We start from the raw sequence: 17,323 nt of genomic DNA on the forward strand, positions 1-17,323 counted from the left end.
CTTTCATCTTCTTCCTATTGCATCTCTTCTACAATGTGAAATACTTTTTACAATTGTGTAGGTGTACAATCTGCGGCGCTGGGCGGCTTTCGGAGAGAGAAGTGAAAAAGCTTACGGCACCTGGGATTCCCAGGCGGTCTTCCATCCAGGTACTAACCAGGCCCTGCTCTGCTTAGCTTCCGAGATCAGACGAGATCGGGCGGAACCAGAGAGGTATGGCCGTAAGCTGCTTTTTATCTTTTTCCTAATCCTTTAAAACGTGTCAAAGATAATCAGAAGAGTTTGTTTTTCTAAAATTGAAGCAGTTCTTAGGATTGGCAAGAGAGGTTCCTAAAACCTGAAGGTAACTTTACTTTTCTTCACTGGCAATTCTAACATGTTGGGTTAGCACCTGTATTTCAACGGCTAAATTACAAACAAAAGTAGGCCAATTGTTAAATGTTGATCAACACTAATTTAGCAACCATGAAACGGAATCAATTTTGATGATATTGTCTAAGTTCCTTATATATCCAACGTTAAAACAACACTAAACATGCATCTCTTCGACAATGTGATATACTTTTTGTAATTTGTAGGTGTACAATCTGCGGCGCTCGGCGGCTTTCAGAGAGAAGTGAAAAAGCTTACGGCACCTGGGATTCCCAGGCGGTCTTCCATCCAGGTACTAACCAGGCCCTGCTCTGCTTAGCTTCCGAGATCAGACGAGATCGGGCGGAACCAGAGAGGTATGGCCGTAAGCTGCTTTTTATCTTTTTCCTAATCCTTTATAATGCGTCAAAAAATTATGTCACGCCTGCCGTTGGCATCTTTGTGTGGGTTAAATAAGGGTATGCAAAGAAGGCTGTGACATCCTATGCCGAAAATTGGATGGACTAGAGAAGACCCGCCCAGGAGTCCCAGCCAATCGGTGGATGGCCATTGCAGTCCCCGCCACCTCAAATGGCCTGACGATGGTATGGACGTAAGCCACCTTTCATCTTCTTCCTATTGCATCTCTTCTACAATGTGAAATACTTTTTACAATTGTGTAGGTGTACAATCTGCGGCGCTGGGCGGCTTTCGGAGAGAGAAGTGAAAAAGCTTACGGCACCTGGGATTCCCAGGCGGTCTTCCATCCAGGTACTAAGCAGGCCCTGCTCTGCTTAGCTTCCGAGATCAGACGAGATCGGGCGGAACCAGAGAGGTATGGCCGTAAGCTGCTTTTTATCTTTTTCCTAATCCTTTAGAACGTGTCAAAGATAATCAGAAGAGTTTCTTTTTCTAAAATTGAAGCAGTTCTTAGGATTGGCAAGAGAGGTTCCTAAAACCTGAAGGTAACTTTACTTTTCTTCACTGGCAATTCTAACATGTTGGGTTAGCACCTGTATTTCAACGGCTAAATTACAAACAAAAGTATGCCAATTGTTAAATGTTGATCAACACTAATTTAGCAACCATGAAACGGAATCAATTTTGATGATATTGTCTAAGTTCCTTATATATCCAACGTTAAAACAACACTAAACATGCATCTCTTCGACAATGTGATGTACTTTTTGTAATTTGTAGGTGTACAATCTGCGGCGCTCGGCAGCTTTCAGAGAGAAGTGAAAAGCTTACGGCACCTGGGATTCCCAGGCGGTCTTCCATCCAGGTACTAACCAGGCCCTGCTCTGCTTAGCTTCCGAGATCAGATGAGATCGGGCGGAACCAGAGAGGTATGGTCGTAAGCTGCTTTTTATCTTTTTCCTAATCCTTTAAAACGTGTCAAAGATAATCAGAAGAGTTTCTTTTTCTAAAATTGAAGCAGTTCTTAGGATTGGCAAGAGAGGTTCCTAAAACCTGAAGGTAACTTTACTTTTCTTCACTTGCAATTCTAACATGTTGGGTTAGCACCTGTATTTCAACGGCTAAATTACAAACAAAAGTAGGCCAATTGTTAAATGTTGATCAACACTAATTTAGCAACCATGAAACGGAATCAATTTTGATGATATTGTCTAAGTTCCTTATATATCCAACGTTAAAACAACACTAAACATGCATCTCTTCGACAATGTGATATACTTTTTGTAATTTGTAGGTGTACAATCTGCGGCGCTCGGTGGCTTTCAGAGAGAAGTGAAAAAGCTTACGGCACCTGGGATTCCCAGGCGGTCTTCCATCCAGGTACTAACCAGGCCCTGCTCTGCTTAGCTTCCGAGATCAGACGAAATCGGGCGGAACCAGAGAGGTATGGCCGTACGCTGCTTTTTATCTTTTTCCTAATCCTTTAAAACGTGTCAAAGATAATCAGAAGAGTTTCTTTTTCTAAAATTGAAGCAGTTCTTAGGATTGGCAAGAGAGGTTCCTAAAACCTGAAGGTAACTTTACTTTTCTTCACTGGCAATTCTAACATGTTGGGTTAGCACCTGTATTTCAACGGCTAAATTACAAACAAAAGTAGGCCAATTGTTAAATGTTGATCAACACTAATTTAGCAACCATGAAACGGAATCAATTTTGATGATATTGTCTAAGTTCCTTATATATCCAACGTTAAAACAACACTAAACATGCATCTCTTCGACAATGTGATATACTTTTTGTAATTTGTAGGTGTACAATCTGCGGCGCTCGGCGGCTTTCAGAGAGAAGTGAAAAAGCTTACGGCACCTGGGATTCCCAGGCGGTCTTCCATCCAGGTACTAACCAGGCCCTGCTCTGCTTAGCTTCCGAGATCAGACGAGATCGGGCGGAACCAGAGAGGTATGGCCGTAAGCTGCTTTTTATCTTTTTCCTAATCCTTTATAATGCGTCAAAAAATTATGTCACGCCTGCCGTTGGCATCTTTGTGTGGGTTAAATAAGGGTATGCAAAGAAGGCTGTGACATCCTATGCCGAAAATTGGATGGACTAGAGAAGACCCGCCCAGGAGTCCCAGCCAATCGGTGGATGGCCATTGCAGTCCCCGCCACCTCAAATGGCCTGACGATGGTATGGACGTAAGCCACCTTTCATCTTCTTCCTATTGCATCTCTTCTACAATGTGAAATACTTTTTACAATTGTGTAGGTGTACAATCTGCGGCGCTGGGCGGCTTTCGGAGAGAGAAGTGAAAAAGCTTACGGCACCTGGGATTCCCAGGCGGTCTTCCATCCAGGTACTAACCAGGCCCTGCTCTGCTTAGCTTCCGAGATCAGACGAGATCGGGCGGAACCAGAGAGGTATGGCCGTAAGCTGCTTTAATATCTTTTTCCTAATCCTTTAGAACGTGTCAAAGATAATCAGAAAAGTTTCTTTTTCTAAAATTGAAGCAGTTCTTAGGATTGGCAAGAGAGGTTCCTAAAACCTGAAGGTAACTTTACTTTTCTTCACTGGCAATTCTAACATGTTGGGTTAGCACCTGTATTTCAACGGCTAAATTACAAACAAAAGTATGCCAATTGTTTAATGTTGATCAACACTAATTTAGCAACCATGAAACGGAATCAATTTTGATGATATTGTCTAAGTTCCTTATATATCCAACGTTAAAACAACACTAAACATGCATCTCTTCGACAATGTGATATACTTTTTGTAATTTGTAGGTGTACAATCTGCGGCGCTCGGCGGCTTTCAGAGAGAAGTGAAAAAGCTTACGGCACCTGGGATTCCCAGGCGGTCTTCCATCCAGGTACTAACCAGGCCCTGCTCTGCTTAGCTTCCGAGATCAGATGAGATCGGGCGGAACCAGAGAGGTATGGTCGTAAGCTGCTTTTTATCTTTTTCCTAATCCTTTAAAACGTGTCAAAGATAATCAGAAGAGTTTCTTTTTCTAAAATTGAAGCAGTTCTTAGGATTGGCAAGAGAGGTTCCTAAAACCTGAAGGTAACTTTACTTTTCTTCACTGGCAATTCTAACATGTTGGGTTAGCACCTGTATTTCAACGGCTAAATTACAAACAAAAGTAGGCCAATTGTTAAATGTTGATCAACACTAATTTAGCAACCATGAAACGGAATCAATTTTGATGATATTGTCTAAGTTCCTAAATATCCAACGTTAAAACAACACTAAACATGCATCTCTTCGACAATGTGATATACTTTTTGTAATTTGTAGGTGTACAATCTGCGGCGCTCGGCGGCTTTCAGAGAGAAGTGAAAAAGCTTACGGCACCTGGGATTCCCAGGCGGTCTTCCATCCAGGTACTAACCAGGCCCTGCTCTGCTTAGCTTCCGAGATCAGACGAAATCGGGCGGAACCAGAGAGGTATGGCCGTACGCTGCTTTTTATCTTTTTCCTAATCCTTTAAAACGTGTCAAAGATAATCAGAAGAGTTTCTTTTTCTAAAATTGAAGCAGTTCTTAGGATTGGCAAGAGAGGTTCCTAAAACCTGAAGGTAACTTTACTTTTCTTCACTGGCAATTCTAACATGTTGGGTTAGCACCTGTATTTCAACGGCTAAATTACAAACAAAAGTAGGCCAATTGTTAAATGTTGATCAACACTAATTTAGCAACCATGAAACGGAATCAATTTTGATGATATTGTCTAAGTTCCTTATATATCCAACGTTAAAACAACACTAAACATGCATCTCTTCGACAATGTGATATACTTTTTGTAATTTGTAGGTGTACAATCTGCGGCGCTCGGCAGCTTTCAGAGAGAAGTGAAAAGCTTACGGCACCTGGGATTCCCAGGCGGTCTTCCATCCAGGTACTAACCAGGCCCTGCTCTGCTTAGCTTCCGAGATCAGATGAGATCGGGCGGAACCAGAGAGGTATGGTCGTAAGCTGCTTTTTATCTTTTTCCTAATCCTTTAAAACGTGTCAAAGATAATCAGAAGAGTTTCTTTTTCTAAAATTGAAGCAGTTCTTAGGATTGGCAAGAGAGGTTCCTAAAACCTGAAGGTAACTTTACTTTTCTTCACTTGCAATTCTAACATGTTGGGTTAGCACCTGTATTTCAACGGCTAAATTACAAACAAAAGTAGGCCAATTGTTAAATGTTGATCAACACTAATTTAGCAACCATGAAACGGAATCAATTTTGATGATATTGTCTAAGTTCCTTATATATCCAACGTTAAAACAACACTAAACATGCATCTCTTCGACAATGTGATATACTTTTTGTAATTTGTAGGTGTACAATCTGCGGCGCTCGGCGGCTTTCAGAGAGAAGTGAAAAAGCTTACGGCACCTGGGATTCCCAGGCGGTCTTCCATCCAGGTACTAACCAGGCCCTGCTCTGCTTAGCTTCCGAGATCAGACGAAATCGGGCGGAACCAGAGAGGTATGGCCGTACGCTGCTTTTTATCTTTTTCCTAATCCTTTAAAACGTGTCAAAGATAATCAGAAGAGTTTCTTTTTCTAAAATTGAAGCAGTTCTTAGGATTGGCAAGAGAGGTTCCTAAAACCTGAAGGTAACTTTACTTTTCTTCACTGGCAATTCTAACATGTTGGGTTAGCACCTGTATTTCAACGGCTAAATTACAAACCAAAGTAGGCCAATTGTTAAATGTTGATCAACACTAATTTAGCAACCATGAAACGGAATCAATTTTGATGATATTGTCTAAGTTCCTTATATATCCAACGTTAAAACAACACTAAACATGCATCTCTTCGACAATGTGATATACTTTTTGTAATTTGTAGGTGTACAATCTGCGGCGCTCGGCGGCTTTCAGAGAGAAGTGAAAAAGCTTACGGCACCTGGGATTCCCAGGCGGTCTTCCATCCAGGTACTAACCAGGCCCTGCTCTGCTTAGCTTCCGAGATCAGACGAGATCGGGCGGAACCAGAGAGGTATGGCCGTAAGCTGCTTTTTATCTTTTTCCTAATCCTTTATAATGCGTCAAAAAATTATGTCACGCCTGCCGTTGGCATCTTTGTGTGGGTTAAATAAGGGTATGCAAAGAAGGCTGTGACATCCTATGCCGAAAATTGGATGGACTAGAGAAGACCCGCCCAGGAGTCCCAGCCAATCGGTGGATGGCCATTGCAGTCCCCGCCACCTCAAATGGCCTGACGATGGTATGGACGTAAGCCACCTTTCATCTTCTTCCTATTGCATCTCTTCTACAATGTGAAATACTTTTTACAATTGTGTAGGTGTACAATCTGCGGCGCTGGGCGGCTTTCGGAGAGAGAAGTGAAAAAGCTTACGGCACCTGGGATTCCCAGGCGGTCTTCCATCCAGGTACTAACCAGGCCCTGCTCTGCTTAGCTTCCGAGATCAGACGAGATCGGGCGGAACCAGAGAGGTATGGCCGTAAGCTGCTTTAATATCTTTTTCCTAATCCTTTAGAACGTGTCAAAGATAATCAGAAAAGTTTCTTTTTCTAAAATTGAAGCAGTTCTTAGGATTGGCAAGAGAGGTTCCTAAAACCTGAAGGTAACTTTACTTTTCTTCACTGGCAATTCTAACATGTTGGGTTAGCACCTGTATTTCAACGGCTAAATTACAAACAAAAGTATGCCAATTGTTAAATGTTGATCAACACTAATTTAGCAACCATGAAACGGAATCAATTTTGATGATATTGTCTAAGTTCCTTATATATCCAACGTTAAAACAACACTAAACATGCATCTCTTCGACAATGTGATATACTTTTTGTAATTTGTAGGTGTACAATCTGCGGCGCTCGGCGGCTTTCAGAGAGAAGTGAAAAAGCTTACGGCACCTGGGATTCCCAGGCGGTCTTCCATCCAGGTACTAACCAGGCCCTGCTCTGCTTAGCTTCCGAGATCAGATGAGATCGGGCGGAACCAGAGAGGTATGGTCGTAAGCTGCTTTTTATCTTTTTCCTAATCCTTTAAAACGTGTCAAAGATAATCAGAAGAGTTTCTTTTTCTAAAATTGAAGCAGTTCTTAGGATTGGCAAGAGAGGTTCCTAAAACCTGAAGGTAACTTTACTTTTCTTCACTGGCAATTCTAACATGTTGGGTTAGCACCTGTATTTCAACGGCTAAATTACAAACAAAAGTAGGCCAATTGTTAAATGTTGATCAACACTAATTTAGCAACCATGAAACGGAATCAATTTTGATGATATTGTCTAAGTTCCTTAAATATCCAACGTTAAAACAACACTAAACATGCATCTCTTCGACAATGTGATATACTTTTTGTAATTTGTAGGTGTACAATCTGCGGCGCTCGGCGGCTTTCAGAGAGAAGTGAAAAAGCTTACGGCACCTGGGATTCCCAGGCGGTCTTCCATCCAGGTACTAACCAGGCCCTGCTCTGCTTAGCTTCCGAGATCAGACGAAATCGGGCGGAACCAGAGAGGTATGGCCGTACGCTGCTTTTTATCTTTTTCCTAATCCTTTAAAACGTGTCAAAGATAATCAGAAGAGTTTCTTTTTCTAAAATTGAAGCAGTTCTTAGGATTGGCAAGAGAGGTTCCTAAAACCTGAAGGTAACTTTACTTTTCTTCACTGGCAATTCTAACATGTTGGGTTAGCACCTGTATTTCAACGGCTAAATTACAAACAAAAGTAGGCCAATTGTTAAATGTTGATCAACACTAATTTAGCAACCATGAAACGGAATCAATTTTGATGATATTGTCTAAGTTCCTTATATATCCAACGTTAAAACAACACTAAACATGCATCTCTTCGACAATGTGATATACTTTTTGTAATTTGTAGGTGTACAATCTGCGGCGCTCGGCAGCTTTCAGAGAGAAGTGAAAAGCTTACGGCACCTGGGATTCCCAGGCGGTCTTCCATCCAGGTACTAACCAGGCCCTGCTCTGCTTAGCTTCCGAGATCAGATGAGATCGGGCGGAACCAGAGAGGTATGGTCGTAAGCTGCTTTTTATCTTTTTCCTAATCCTTTAAAACGTGTCAAAGATAATCAGAAGAGTTTCTTTTTCTAAAATTGAAGCAGTTCTTAGGATTGGCAAGAGAGGTTCCTAAAACCTGAAGGTAACTTTACTTTTCTTCACTTGCAATTCTAACATGTTGGGTTAGCACCTGTATTTCAACGGCTAAATTACAAACAAAAGTAGGCCAATTGTTAAATGTTGATCAACACTAATTTAGCAACCATGAAACGGAATCAATTTTGATGATATTGTCTAAGTTCCTTATATATCCAACGTTAAAACAACACTAAACATGCATCTCTTCGACAATGTGATATACTTTTTGTAATTTGTAGGTGTACAATCTGCGGCGCTCGGCGGCTTTCAGAGAGAAGTGAAAAAGCTTACGGCACCTGGGATTCCCAGGCGGTCTTCCATCCAGGTACTAACCAGGCCCTGCTCTGCTTAGCTTCCGAGATCAGACGAAATCGGGCGGAACCAGAGAGGTATGGCCGTACGCTGCTTTTTATCTTTTTCCTAATCCTTTAAAACGTGTCAAAGATAATCAGAAGAGTTTCTTTTTCTAAAATTGAAGCAGTTCTTAGGATTGGCAAGAGAGGTTCCTAAAACCTGAAGGTAACTTTACTTTTCTTCACTGGCAATTCTAACATGTTGGGTTAGCACCTGTATTTCAACGGCTAAATTACAAACCAAAGTAGGCCAATTGTTAAATGTTGATCAACACTAATTTAGCAACCATGAAACGGAATCAATTTTGATGATATTGTCTAAGTTCCTTATATATCCAACGTTAAAACAACACTAAACATGCATCTCTTCGACAATGTGATATACTTTTTGTAATTTGTAGGTGTACAATCTGCGGCGCTCGGCGGCTTTCAGAGAGAAGTGAAAAAGCTTACGGCACCTGGGATTCCCAGGCGGTCTTCCATCCAGGTACTAACCAGGCCCTGCTCTGCTTAGCTTCCGAGATCAGACGAGATCGGGCGGAACCAGAGAGGTATGGCCGTAAGCTGCTTTTTATCTTTTTCCTAATCCTTTAGAACGTGTCAAAGATAATCAGAAGAGTTTCTTTTTCTAAAATTGAAGCAGTTCTTAGGATTGGCAAGAGAGGTTCCTAAAACCTGAAGGTAACTTTACTTTTCTTCACTGGCAATTCTAACATGTTGGGTTAGCACCTGTATTTCAACGGCTAAATTACAAACAAAAGTAGGCCAATTGTTAAATGTTGATCAACACTAATTTAGCAACCATGAAACGGAATCAATTTTGATGATATTGTCTAAGTTCCTTATATATCCAACGTTAAAACAACACTAAACATGCATCTCTTCGACAATGTGATATACTTTTTGTAATTTGTAGGTGTACAATCTGCGGCGCTCGGCGGCTTTCAGAGAGAAGTGAAAAAGCTTACGGCACCTGGGATTCCCAGGCGGTCTTCCATCCAGGTACTAACCAGGCCCTGCTCTGCTTAGCTTCCGAGATCAGATGAGATCGGGCGGAACCAGAGAGGTATGGTCGTAAGCTGCTTTTTATCTTTTTCCTAATCCTTTAAAACGTGTCAAAGATAATCAGAAGAGTTTCTTTTTCTAAAATTGAAGCAGTTCTTAGGATTGGCAAGAGAGGTTCCTAAAACCTGAAGGTAACTTTACTTTTCTTCACTGGCAATTCTAACATGTTGGGTTAGCACCTGTATTTCAACGGCTAAATTACAAACAAAAGTAGGCCAATTGTTAAATGTTGATCAACACTAATTTAGCAACCATGAAACGGAATCAATTTTGATGATATTGTCTAAGTTCCTTATATATCCAACGTTAAAACAACACTAAACATGCATCTCTTCGACAATGTGATATACTTTTTGTAATTTGTAGGTGTACAATCTGCGGCGCTCGGCGGCTTTCAGAGAGAAGTGAAAAAGCTTACGGCACCTGGGATTCCCAGGCGGTCTTCCATCCAGGTACTAACCAGGCCCTGCTCTGCTTAGCTTCCGAGATCAGACGAGATCGGGCGGAACCAGAGAGGTATGGCCGTAAGCTGCTTTTTATCTTTTTCCTAATCCTTTATAATGCGTCAAAAAATTATGTCACGCCTGCCGTTGGCATCTTTGTGTGGGTTAAATAAGGGTATGCAAAGAAGGCTGTGACATCCTATGCCGAAAATTGGATGGACTAGAGAAGACCCGCCCAGGAGTCCCAGCCAATCGGTGGATGGCCATTGCAGTCCCCGCCACCTCAAATGGCCTGACGATGGTATGGACGTAAGCCACCTTTCATCTTCTTCCTATTGCATCTCTTCTACAATGTGAAATACTTTTTACAATTGTGTAGGTGTACAATCTGCGGCGCTGGGCGGCTTTCGGAGAGAGAAGTGAAAAAGCTTACGGCACCTGGGATTCCCAGGCGGTCTTCCATCCAGGTACTAACCAGGCCCTGCTCTGCTTAGCTTCCGAGATCAGACGAGATCGGGCGGAACCAGAGAGGTATGGCCGTAAGCTGCTTTAATATCTTTTTCCTAATCCTTTAGAACGTGTCAAAGATAATCAGAAAAGTTTCTTTTTCTAAAATTGAAGCAGTTCTTAGGATTGGCAAGAGAGGTTCCTAAAACCTGAAGGTAACTTTACTTTTCTTCACTGGCAATTCTAACATGTTGGGTTAGCACCTGTATTTCAACGGCTAAATTACAAACAAAAGTATGCCAATTGTTAAATGTTGATCAACACTAATTTAGCAACCATGAAACGGAATCAATTTTGATGATATTGTCTAAGTTCCTTATATATCCAACGTTAAAACAACACTAAACATGCATCTCTTCGACAATGTGATATACTTTTTGTAATTTGTAGGTGTACAATCTGCGGCGCTCGGCGGCTTTCAGAGAGAAGTGAAAAAGCTTACGGCACCTGGGATTCCCAGGCGGTCTTCCATCCAGGTACTAACCAGGCCCTGCTCTGCTTAGCTTCCGAGATCAGATGAGATCGGGCGGAACCAGAGAGGTATGGTCGTAAGCTGCTTTTTATCTTTTTCCTAATCCTTTAAAACGTGTCAAAGATAATCAGAAGAGTTTCTTTTTCTAAAATTGAAGCAGTTCTTAGGATTGGCAAGAGAGGTTCCTAAAACCTGAAGGTAACTTTACTTTTCTTCACTGGCAATTCTAACATGTTGGGTTAGCACCTGTATTTCAACGGCTAAATTACAAACAAAAGTAGGCCAATTGTTAAATGTTGATCAACACTAATTTAGCAACCATGAAACGGAATCAATTTTGATGATATTGTCTAAGTTCCTTATATATCCAACGTTAAAACAACACTAAACATGCATCTCTTCGACAATGTGATATACTTTTTGTAATTTGTAGGTGTACAATCTGCGGCGCTCGGCGGCTTTCAGAGAGAAGTGAAAAAGCTTACGGCACCTGGGATTCCCAGGCGGTCTTCCATCCAGGTACTAACCAGGCCCTGCTCTGCTTAGCTTCCGAGATCAGACGAAATCGGGCGGAACCAGAGAGGTATGGCCGTACGCTGCTTTTTATCTTTTTCCTAATCCTTTAAAACGTGTCAAAGATAATCAGAAGAGTTTCTTTTTCTAAAATTGAAGCAGTTCTTAGGATTGGCAAGAGAGGTTCCTAAAACCTGAAGGTAACTTTACTTTTCTTCACTGGCAATTCTAACATGTTGGGTTAGCACCTGTATTTCAACGGCTAAATTACAAACAAAAGTAGGCCAATTGTTAAATGTTGATCAACACTAATTTAGCAACCATGAAACGGAATCAATTTTGATGATATTGTCTAAGTTCCTTATATATCCAACGTTAAAACAACACTAAACATGCATCTCTTCGACAATGTGATATACTTTTTGTAATTTGTAGGTGTACAATCTGCGGCGCTCGGCGGCTTTCAGAGAGAAGTGAAAAAGCTTACGGCACCTGGGATTCCCAGGCGGTCTTCCATCCAGGTACTAACCAGGCCCTGCTCTGCTTAGCTTCCGAGATCAGACGAGATCGGGCGGAACCAGAGAGGTATGGCCGTAAGCTGCTTTTTATCTTTTTCCTAATCCTTTAGAACGTGTCAAAGATAATCAGAAGAGTTTCTTTTTCTAAAATTGAAGCAGTTCTTAGGATTGGCAAGAGAGGTTCCTAAAACCTGAAGGTAACTTTACTTTTCTTCACTGGCAATTCTAACATGTTGGGTTAGCACCTGTATTTCAACGGCTAAATTACAAACAAAAGTAGGCCAATTGTTAAATGTTGATCAACACTAATTTAGCAACCATGAAACGGAATCAATTTTGATGATATTGTCTAAGTTCCTTATATATCCAACGTTAAAACAACACTAAACATGCATCTCTTCGACAATGTGATATACTTTTTGTAATTTGTAGGTGTACAATCTGCGGCGCTCGGCGGCTTTCAGAGAGAAGTGAAAAAGCTTACGGCACCTGGGATTCCCAGGCGGTCTTCCATCCAGGTACTAACCAGGCCCTGCTCTGCTTAGCTTCCGAGATCAGACGAGATCGGGCGGAACCAGAGAGGTATGGCCGTAAGCTGCTTTTTATCTTTTTCCTAATCCTTTATAATGCGTCAAAAAATTATGTCACGCCTGCCGTTGGCATCTTTGTGTGGGTTAAATAAGGGTATGCAAAGAAGGCTGTGATATCCTATGCCGAAAATTGGATGGACTAGAGAAGACCCGCCCAGGAGTCCCAGCCAATCGGTGGATGGCCATTGCAGTCCCCGCCACCTCAAATGGCCTGACGATGGTATGGACGTAAGCCACCTTTCATCTTCTTCCTATTGCATCTCTTCTACAATGTGAAATACTTTTTACAATTGTGTAGGTGTACAATCTGCGGCGCTGGGCGGCTTTCGGAGAGAGAAGTGAAAAAGCTTACGGCACCTGGGATTCCCAGGCGGTCTTCCATCCAGGTACTAACCAGGCCCTGCTCTGCTTAGCTTCCGAGATCAGACGAGATCGGGCGGAACCAGAGAGGTATGGCCGTAAGCTGCTTTTTATCTTTTTCCTAATCCTTTAAAACGTGTCAAAGATAATCAGAAGAGTTTCTTTTTCTAAAATTGAAGCAGTTCTTAGGATTGGCAAGAGAGGTTCCTAAAACCTGAAGGTAACTTTACTTTTCTTCACTGGCAATTCTAACATGTTGGGTTAGCACCTGTATTTCAACGGCTAAATTACAAACAAAAGTAGGCCAATTGTTAAATGTTGATCAACACTAATTTAGCAACCATGAAACGGAATCAATTTTGATGATATTGTCTAAGTTCCTTATATATCCAACGTTAAAACAACACTAAACATGCATCTCTTCGACAATGTGATATACTTTTTGTAATTTGTAGGTGTACAATCTGCGGCGCTCGGCGGCTTTCAGAGAGAAGTGAAAAAGCTTACGGCACCTGGGATTCCCAGGCGGTCTTCCATCCAGGTACTAACCAGGCCCTGCTCTGCTTAGCTTCCGAGATCAGACGAGATCGGGCGGAACCAGAGAGGTATGGCCGTAAGCTGCTTTTTATCTTTTTCCTAATCCTTTATAATGCGTCAAAAAATTATGTCACGCCTGCCGTTGGCATCTTTGTGTGGGTTAAATAAGGGTATGCAAAGAAGGCTGTGACATCCTATGCCGAAAATTGGATGGACTAGAGAAGACCCGCCCAGGAGTCCCAGCCAATCGGTGGATGGCCATTGCAGTCCCCGCCACCTCAAATGGCCTGACGATGGTATGGACGTAAGCCACCTTTCATCTTCTTCCTATTGCATCTCTTCTACAATGTGAAATACTTTTTACAATTGTGTAGGTGTACAATCTGCGGCGCTGGGCGGCTTTCGGAGAGAGAAGTGAAAAAGCTTACGGCACCTGGGATTCCCAGGCGGTCTTCCATCCAGGTACTAACCAGGCCCTGCTCTGCTTAGCTTCCGAGATCAGACGAGATCGGGCGGAACCAGAGAGGTATGGCCGTAAGCTGCTTTTGATCTTTTTCCTAATCCTTTAAAACGTGTCAAAGATAATCAGAAGAGTTTCTTTTTCTAAAATTGAAGCAGTTCTTAGGATTGGCAAGAGAGGTTCCTAAAACCTGAAGGTAACTTTACTTTTCTTCACTGGCAATTCTAACATGTTGGGTTAGCACCTGTATTTCAACGGCTAAATTACAAACAAAAGTAGGCCAATTGTTAAATGTTGATCAACACTAATTTAGCAACCATGAAACGGAATCAATTTTGATGATATTGTCTAAGTTCCTTATATATCCAACGTTAAAACAACACTAAACATGCATCTCTTCGACAATGTGATATACTTTTTGTAATTTGTAGGTGTACAATCTGCGGCGCTCGGCGGCTTTCAGAGAGAAGTGAAAAAGCTTACGGCACCTGGGATTCCCAGGCGGTCTTCCATCCAGGTACTAACCAGGCCCTGCTCTGCTTAGCTTCCGAGATCAGACGAGATCGGGCGGAACCAGAGAGGTATGGCCGTAAGCTGCTTTTTATCTTTTTCCTAATCCTTTATAATGCGTCAAAAAATTATGTCACGCCTGCCGTTGGCATCTTTGTGTGGGTTAAATAAGGGTATGCAAAGAAGGCTGTGACATCCTATGCCGAAAATTGGATGGACTAGAGAAGACCCGCCCAGGAGTCCCAGCCAATCGGTGGATGGCCATTGCAGTCCCCGCCACCTCAAATGGCCTGACGATGGTATGGACGTAAGCCACCTTTCATCTTCTTCCTATTGCATCTCTTCTACAATGTGAAATACTTTTTACAATTGTGTAGGTGTACAATCTGCGGCGCTGGGCGGCTTTCGGAGAGAGAAGTGAAAAAGCTTACGGCACCTGGGATTCCCAGGCGGTCTTCCATCCAGGTACTAACCAGGCCCTGCTCTGCTTAGCTTCCGAGATCAGACGAGATCGGGCGGAACCAGAGAGGTATGGCCGTAAGCTGCTTTAATATCTTTTTCCTAATCCTTTAGAACGTGTCAAAGATAATCAGAAAAGTTTCTTTTTCTAAAATTGAAGCAGTTCTTAGGATTGGCAAGAGAGGTTCCTAAAACCTGAAGGTAACTTTACTTTTCTTCACTGGCAATTCTAACATGTTGGGTTAGCACCTGTATTTCAACGGCTAAATTACAAACAAAAGTATGCCAATTGTTAAATGTTGATCAACACTAATTTAGCAACCATGAAACGGAATCAATTTTGATGATATTGTCTAAGTTCCTTATATATCCAACGTTAAAACAACACTAAACATGCATCTCTTCGACAATGTGATATACTTTTTGTAATTTGTAGGTGTACAATCTGCGGCGCTCGGCGGCTTTCAGAGAGAAGTGAAAAAGCTTACGGCACCTGGGATTCCCAGGCGGTCTTCCATCCAGGTACTAACCAGGCCCTGCTCTGCTTAGCTTCCGAGATCAGATGAGATCGGGCGGAACCAGAGAGGTATGGTCGTAAGCTGCTTTTTATCTTTTTCCTAATCCTTTAAAACGTGTCAAAGATAATCAGAAGAGTTTCTTTTTCTAAAATTGAAGCAGTTCTTAGGATTGGCAAGAGAGGTTCCTAAAACCTGAAGGTAACTTTACTTTTCTTCACTGGCAATTCTAACATGTTGGGTTAGCACCTGTATTTCAACGGCTAAATTACAAACAAAAGTAGGCCAATTGTTAAATGTTGATCAACACTAATTTAGCAACCATGAAACGGAATCAATTTTGATGATATTGTCTAAGTTCCTTATATATCCAACGTTAAAACAACACTAAACATGCATCTCTTCGACAATGTGATATACTTTTTGTAATTTGTAGGTGTACAATCTGCGGCGCTCGGCGGCTTTCAGAGAGAAGTGAAAAAGCTTACGGCACCTGGGATTCCCAGGCGGTCTTCCATCCAGGTACTAACCAGGCCCTGCTCTGCTTAGCTTCCGAGATCAGACGAAATCGGGCGGAACCAGAGAGGTATGGCCGTACGCTGCTTTTTATCTTTTTCCTAATCCTTTAAAACGTGTCAAAGATAATCAGAAGAGTTTCTTTTTCTAAAATTGAAGCAGTTCTTAGGATTGGCAAGAGAGGTTCCTAAAACCTGAAGGTAACTTTACTTTTCTTCACTGGCAATTCTAACATGTTGGGTTAGCACCTGTATTTCAACGGCTAAATTACAAACAAAAGTAGGCCAATTGTTAAATGTTGATCAACACTAATTTAGCAACCATGAAACGGAATCAATTTTGATGATATTGTCTAAGTTCCTTATATATCCAACGTTAAAACAACACTAAACATGCATCTCTTCGACAATGTGATATACTTTTTGTAATTTGTAGGTGTACAATCTGCGGCGCTCGGCGGCTTTCAGAGAGAAGTGAAAAAGCTTACGGCACCTGGGATTCCCAGGCGGTCTTCCATCCAGGTACTAACCAGGCCCTGCACTGCTTAGCTTCCGAGATCAGACGAGATCGGGCGGAACCAGAGAGGTATGGCCGTAAGCTGCTTTTTATCTTTTTCCTAATCCTTTAGAACGTGTCAAAGATAATCAGAAGAGTTTCTTTTTCTAAAATTGAAGCAGTTCTTAGGATTGGCAAGAGAGGTTCCTAAAACCTGAAGGTAACTTTACTTTTCTTCACTGGCAATTCTAACATGTTGGGTTAGCACCTGTATTTCAACGGCTAAATTACAAACAAAAGTAGGCCAATTGTTAAATGTTGATCAACACTAATTTAGCAACCATGAAACGGAATCAATTTTGATGATATTGTCTAAGTTCCTTATATATCCAACGTTAAAACAACACTAAACATGCATCTCTTCGACAATGTGATATACTTTTTGTAATTTGTAGGTGTACAATCTGCGGCGCTCGGCGGCTTTCAGAGAGAAGTGAAAAAGCTTACGGCACCTGGGATTCCCAGGCGGTCTTCCATCCAGGTACTAACCAGGCCCTGCTCTGCTTAGCTTCCGAGATCAGACGAGATCGGGCGGAACCAGAGAGGTATGGCCGTAAGCTGCTTTTTATCTTTTTCCTAATCCTTTATAATGCGTCAAAAAATTATGTCACGCCTGCCGTTGGCATCTTTGTGTGGGTTAAATAAGGGTATGCAAAGAAGGCTGTGATATCCTATGCCGAAAATTGGATGGACTAGAGAAGACCCGCCCAGGAGTCCCAGCCAATCGGTGGATGGCCATTGCAGTCCCCGCCACCTCAAATGGCCTGACGATGGTATGGACGTAAGCCACCTTTCATCTTCTTCCTATTGCATCTCTTCTACAATGTGAAATACTTTTTACAATTGTGTAGGTGTACAATCTGCGGCGCTGGGCGGCTTTCGGAGAGAGAAGTGAAAAAGCTTACGGCACCTGGGATTCCCAGGCGGTCTTCCATCCAGGTACTAACCAGGCCCTGCTCTGCTTAGCTTCCGAGATCAGACGAGATCGGGCGGAACCAGAGAGGTATGGCCGTAAGCTGCTTTTTATCTTTTTCCTAATCCTTTAAAACGTGTCAAAGA

General features: G+C 42.1%; 35 non-coding genes across 35 annotated transcripts; all 35 read right to left on the reverse strand.

The window, feature by feature from the left end:
* Positions 1–108: 108 nt before the first annotated feature.
* On the reverse strand, positions 109–227 carry LOC134114863 (5S ribosomal RNA). The gene has a single exon (XR_009947224.1). It is a non-coding gene; the product is annotated as a 5S ribosomal RNA (ribosomal RNA).
* Positions 228–623: 396 nt separating this feature from the next.
* On the reverse strand, positions 624–742 carry LOC134114864 (5S ribosomal RNA). Its single transcript, XR_009947225.1, has one exon. It is a non-coding gene; the product is annotated as a 5S ribosomal RNA (ribosomal RNA).
* A 339-nt stretch (positions 743–1,081) lies between these two features.
* On the reverse strand, positions 1,082–1,200 carry LOC134114507 (5S ribosomal RNA). Its single transcript, XR_009946874.1, has one exon. It is a non-coding gene; the product is annotated as a 5S ribosomal RNA (ribosomal RNA).
* Positions 1,201–1,595: 395 nt separating this feature from the next.
* On the reverse strand, positions 1,596–1,714 carry LOC134114327 (5S ribosomal RNA). The gene has a single exon (XR_009946693.1). It is a non-coding gene; the product is annotated as a 5S ribosomal RNA (ribosomal RNA).
* A 396-nt stretch (positions 1,715–2,110) lies between these two features.
* Positions 2,111–2,229, reverse strand: LOC134114657 (5S ribosomal RNA). Its single transcript, XR_009947024.1, has one exon. It is a non-coding gene; the product is annotated as a 5S ribosomal RNA (ribosomal RNA).
* A 396-nt stretch (positions 2,230–2,625) lies between these two features.
* Positions 2,626–2,744, reverse strand: LOC134114865 (5S ribosomal RNA). The gene has a single exon (XR_009947226.1). It is a non-coding gene; the product is annotated as a 5S ribosomal RNA (ribosomal RNA).
* Positions 2,745–3,083: 339 nt separating this feature from the next.
* LOC134114866 (5S ribosomal RNA) lies at positions 3,084–3,202 on the reverse strand. The gene has a single exon (XR_009947227.1). It is a non-coding gene; the product is annotated as a 5S ribosomal RNA (ribosomal RNA).
* Positions 3,203–3,599: 397 nt separating this feature from the next.
* Positions 3,600–3,718, reverse strand: LOC134114328 (5S ribosomal RNA). Its single transcript, XR_009946694.1, has one exon. It is a non-coding gene; the product is annotated as a 5S ribosomal RNA (ribosomal RNA).
* Positions 3,719–4,113: 395 nt separating this feature from the next.
* Positions 4,114–4,232, reverse strand: LOC134114659 (5S ribosomal RNA). Its single transcript, XR_009947026.1, has one exon. It is a non-coding gene; the product is annotated as a 5S ribosomal RNA (ribosomal RNA).
* A 395-nt stretch (positions 4,233–4,627) lies between these two features.
* Positions 4,628–4,746, reverse strand: LOC134114330 (5S ribosomal RNA). The gene has a single exon (XR_009946696.1). It is a non-coding gene; the product is annotated as a 5S ribosomal RNA (ribosomal RNA).
* A 396-nt stretch (positions 4,747–5,142) lies between these two features.
* LOC134114660 (5S ribosomal RNA) lies at positions 5,143–5,261 on the reverse strand. Its single transcript, XR_009947027.1, has one exon. It is a non-coding gene; the product is annotated as a 5S ribosomal RNA (ribosomal RNA).
* Positions 5,262–5,657: 396 nt separating this feature from the next.
* Positions 5,658–5,776, reverse strand: LOC134114867 (5S ribosomal RNA). The gene has a single exon (XR_009947228.1). It is a non-coding gene; the product is annotated as a 5S ribosomal RNA (ribosomal RNA).
* A 339-nt stretch (positions 5,777–6,115) lies between these two features.
* Positions 6,116–6,234, reverse strand: LOC134114868 (5S ribosomal RNA). Its single transcript, XR_009947229.1, has one exon. It is a non-coding gene; the product is annotated as a 5S ribosomal RNA (ribosomal RNA).
* A 397-nt stretch (positions 6,235–6,631) lies between these two features.
* LOC134114331 (5S ribosomal RNA) lies at positions 6,632–6,750 on the reverse strand. Its single transcript, XR_009946697.1, has one exon. It is a non-coding gene; the product is annotated as a 5S ribosomal RNA (ribosomal RNA).
* Positions 6,751–7,146: 396 nt separating this feature from the next.
* LOC134114661 (5S ribosomal RNA) lies at positions 7,147–7,265 on the reverse strand. Its single transcript, XR_009947028.1, has one exon. It is a non-coding gene; the product is annotated as a 5S ribosomal RNA (ribosomal RNA).
* Positions 7,266–7,660: 395 nt separating this feature from the next.
* Positions 7,661–7,779, reverse strand: LOC134114332 (5S ribosomal RNA). Its single transcript, XR_009946698.1, has one exon. It is a non-coding gene; the product is annotated as a 5S ribosomal RNA (ribosomal RNA).
* Positions 7,780–8,175: 396 nt separating this feature from the next.
* LOC134114662 (5S ribosomal RNA) lies at positions 8,176–8,294 on the reverse strand. Its single transcript, XR_009947029.1, has one exon. It is a non-coding gene; the product is annotated as a 5S ribosomal RNA (ribosomal RNA).
* Positions 8,295–8,690: 396 nt separating this feature from the next.
* On the reverse strand, positions 8,691–8,809 carry LOC134114869 (5S ribosomal RNA). Its single transcript, XR_009947230.1, has one exon. It is a non-coding gene; the product is annotated as a 5S ribosomal RNA (ribosomal RNA).
* Positions 8,810–9,205: 396 nt separating this feature from the next.
* LOC134114333 (5S ribosomal RNA) lies at positions 9,206–9,324 on the reverse strand. The gene has a single exon (XR_009946699.1). It is a non-coding gene; the product is annotated as a 5S ribosomal RNA (ribosomal RNA).
* Positions 9,325–9,720: 396 nt separating this feature from the next.
* LOC134114870 (5S ribosomal RNA) lies at positions 9,721–9,839 on the reverse strand. Its single transcript, XR_009947231.1, has one exon. It is a non-coding gene; the product is annotated as a 5S ribosomal RNA (ribosomal RNA).
* A 339-nt stretch (positions 9,840–10,178) lies between these two features.
* On the reverse strand, positions 10,179–10,297 carry LOC134114871 (5S ribosomal RNA). The gene has a single exon (XR_009947232.1). It is a non-coding gene; the product is annotated as a 5S ribosomal RNA (ribosomal RNA).
* A 397-nt stretch (positions 10,298–10,694) lies between these two features.
* Positions 10,695–10,813, reverse strand: LOC134114334 (5S ribosomal RNA). Its single transcript, XR_009946700.1, has one exon. It is a non-coding gene; the product is annotated as a 5S ribosomal RNA (ribosomal RNA).
* Positions 10,814–11,209: 396 nt separating this feature from the next.
* On the reverse strand, positions 11,210–11,328 carry LOC134114663 (5S ribosomal RNA). Its single transcript, XR_009947030.1, has one exon. It is a non-coding gene; the product is annotated as a 5S ribosomal RNA (ribosomal RNA).
* A 396-nt stretch (positions 11,329–11,724) lies between these two features.
* On the reverse strand, positions 11,725–11,843 carry LOC134114872 (5S ribosomal RNA). The gene has a single exon (XR_009947233.1). It is a non-coding gene; the product is annotated as a 5S ribosomal RNA (ribosomal RNA).
* Positions 11,844–12,239: 396 nt separating this feature from the next.
* LOC134114874 (5S ribosomal RNA) lies at positions 12,240–12,358 on the reverse strand. Its single transcript, XR_009947235.1, has one exon. It is a non-coding gene; the product is annotated as a 5S ribosomal RNA (ribosomal RNA).
* Positions 12,359–12,697: 339 nt separating this feature from the next.
* LOC134114875 (5S ribosomal RNA) lies at positions 12,698–12,816 on the reverse strand. The gene has a single exon (XR_009947236.1). It is a non-coding gene; the product is annotated as a 5S ribosomal RNA (ribosomal RNA).
* Positions 12,817–13,212: 396 nt separating this feature from the next.
* LOC134114876 (5S ribosomal RNA) lies at positions 13,213–13,331 on the reverse strand. Its single transcript, XR_009947237.1, has one exon. It is a non-coding gene; the product is annotated as a 5S ribosomal RNA (ribosomal RNA).
* A 339-nt stretch (positions 13,332–13,670) lies between these two features.
* On the reverse strand, positions 13,671–13,789 carry LOC134114877 (5S ribosomal RNA). The gene has a single exon (XR_009947238.1). It is a non-coding gene; the product is annotated as a 5S ribosomal RNA (ribosomal RNA).
* Positions 13,790–14,185: 396 nt separating this feature from the next.
* LOC134114878 (5S ribosomal RNA) lies at positions 14,186–14,304 on the reverse strand. The gene has a single exon (XR_009947239.1). It is a non-coding gene; the product is annotated as a 5S ribosomal RNA (ribosomal RNA).
* A 339-nt stretch (positions 14,305–14,643) lies between these two features.
* Positions 14,644–14,762, reverse strand: LOC134114879 (5S ribosomal RNA). Its single transcript, XR_009947240.1, has one exon. It is a non-coding gene; the product is annotated as a 5S ribosomal RNA (ribosomal RNA).
* A 397-nt stretch (positions 14,763–15,159) lies between these two features.
* On the reverse strand, positions 15,160–15,278 carry LOC134114336 (5S ribosomal RNA). The gene has a single exon (XR_009946702.1). It is a non-coding gene; the product is annotated as a 5S ribosomal RNA (ribosomal RNA).
* Positions 15,279–15,674: 396 nt separating this feature from the next.
* LOC134114665 (5S ribosomal RNA) lies at positions 15,675–15,793 on the reverse strand. Its single transcript, XR_009947032.1, has one exon. It is a non-coding gene; the product is annotated as a 5S ribosomal RNA (ribosomal RNA).
* A 396-nt stretch (positions 15,794–16,189) lies between these two features.
* LOC134114325 (5S ribosomal RNA) lies at positions 16,190–16,308 on the reverse strand. Its single transcript, XR_009946691.1, has one exon. It is a non-coding gene; the product is annotated as a 5S ribosomal RNA (ribosomal RNA).
* Positions 16,309–16,704: 396 nt separating this feature from the next.
* Positions 16,705–16,823, reverse strand: LOC134114880 (5S ribosomal RNA). The gene has a single exon (XR_009947241.1). It is a non-coding gene; the product is annotated as a 5S ribosomal RNA (ribosomal RNA).
* A 339-nt stretch (positions 16,824–17,162) lies between these two features.
* On the reverse strand, positions 17,163–17,281 carry LOC134114881 (5S ribosomal RNA). Its single transcript, XR_009947242.1, has one exon. It is a non-coding gene; the product is annotated as a 5S ribosomal RNA (ribosomal RNA).
* Between the last annotated feature and the right edge of the window lie 42 nt (positions 17,282–17,323).

This window comes from Pungitius pungitius, unplaced genomic scaffold (assembly GCF_949316345.1).
Source record: "Pungitius pungitius unplaced genomic scaffold, fPunPun2.1 scaffold_34, whole genome shotgun sequence".
In the NCBI taxonomy this organism is placed as follows: Eukaryota; Metazoa; Chordata; class Actinopteri; order Perciformes; family Gasterosteidae; genus Pungitius; species Pungitius pungitius.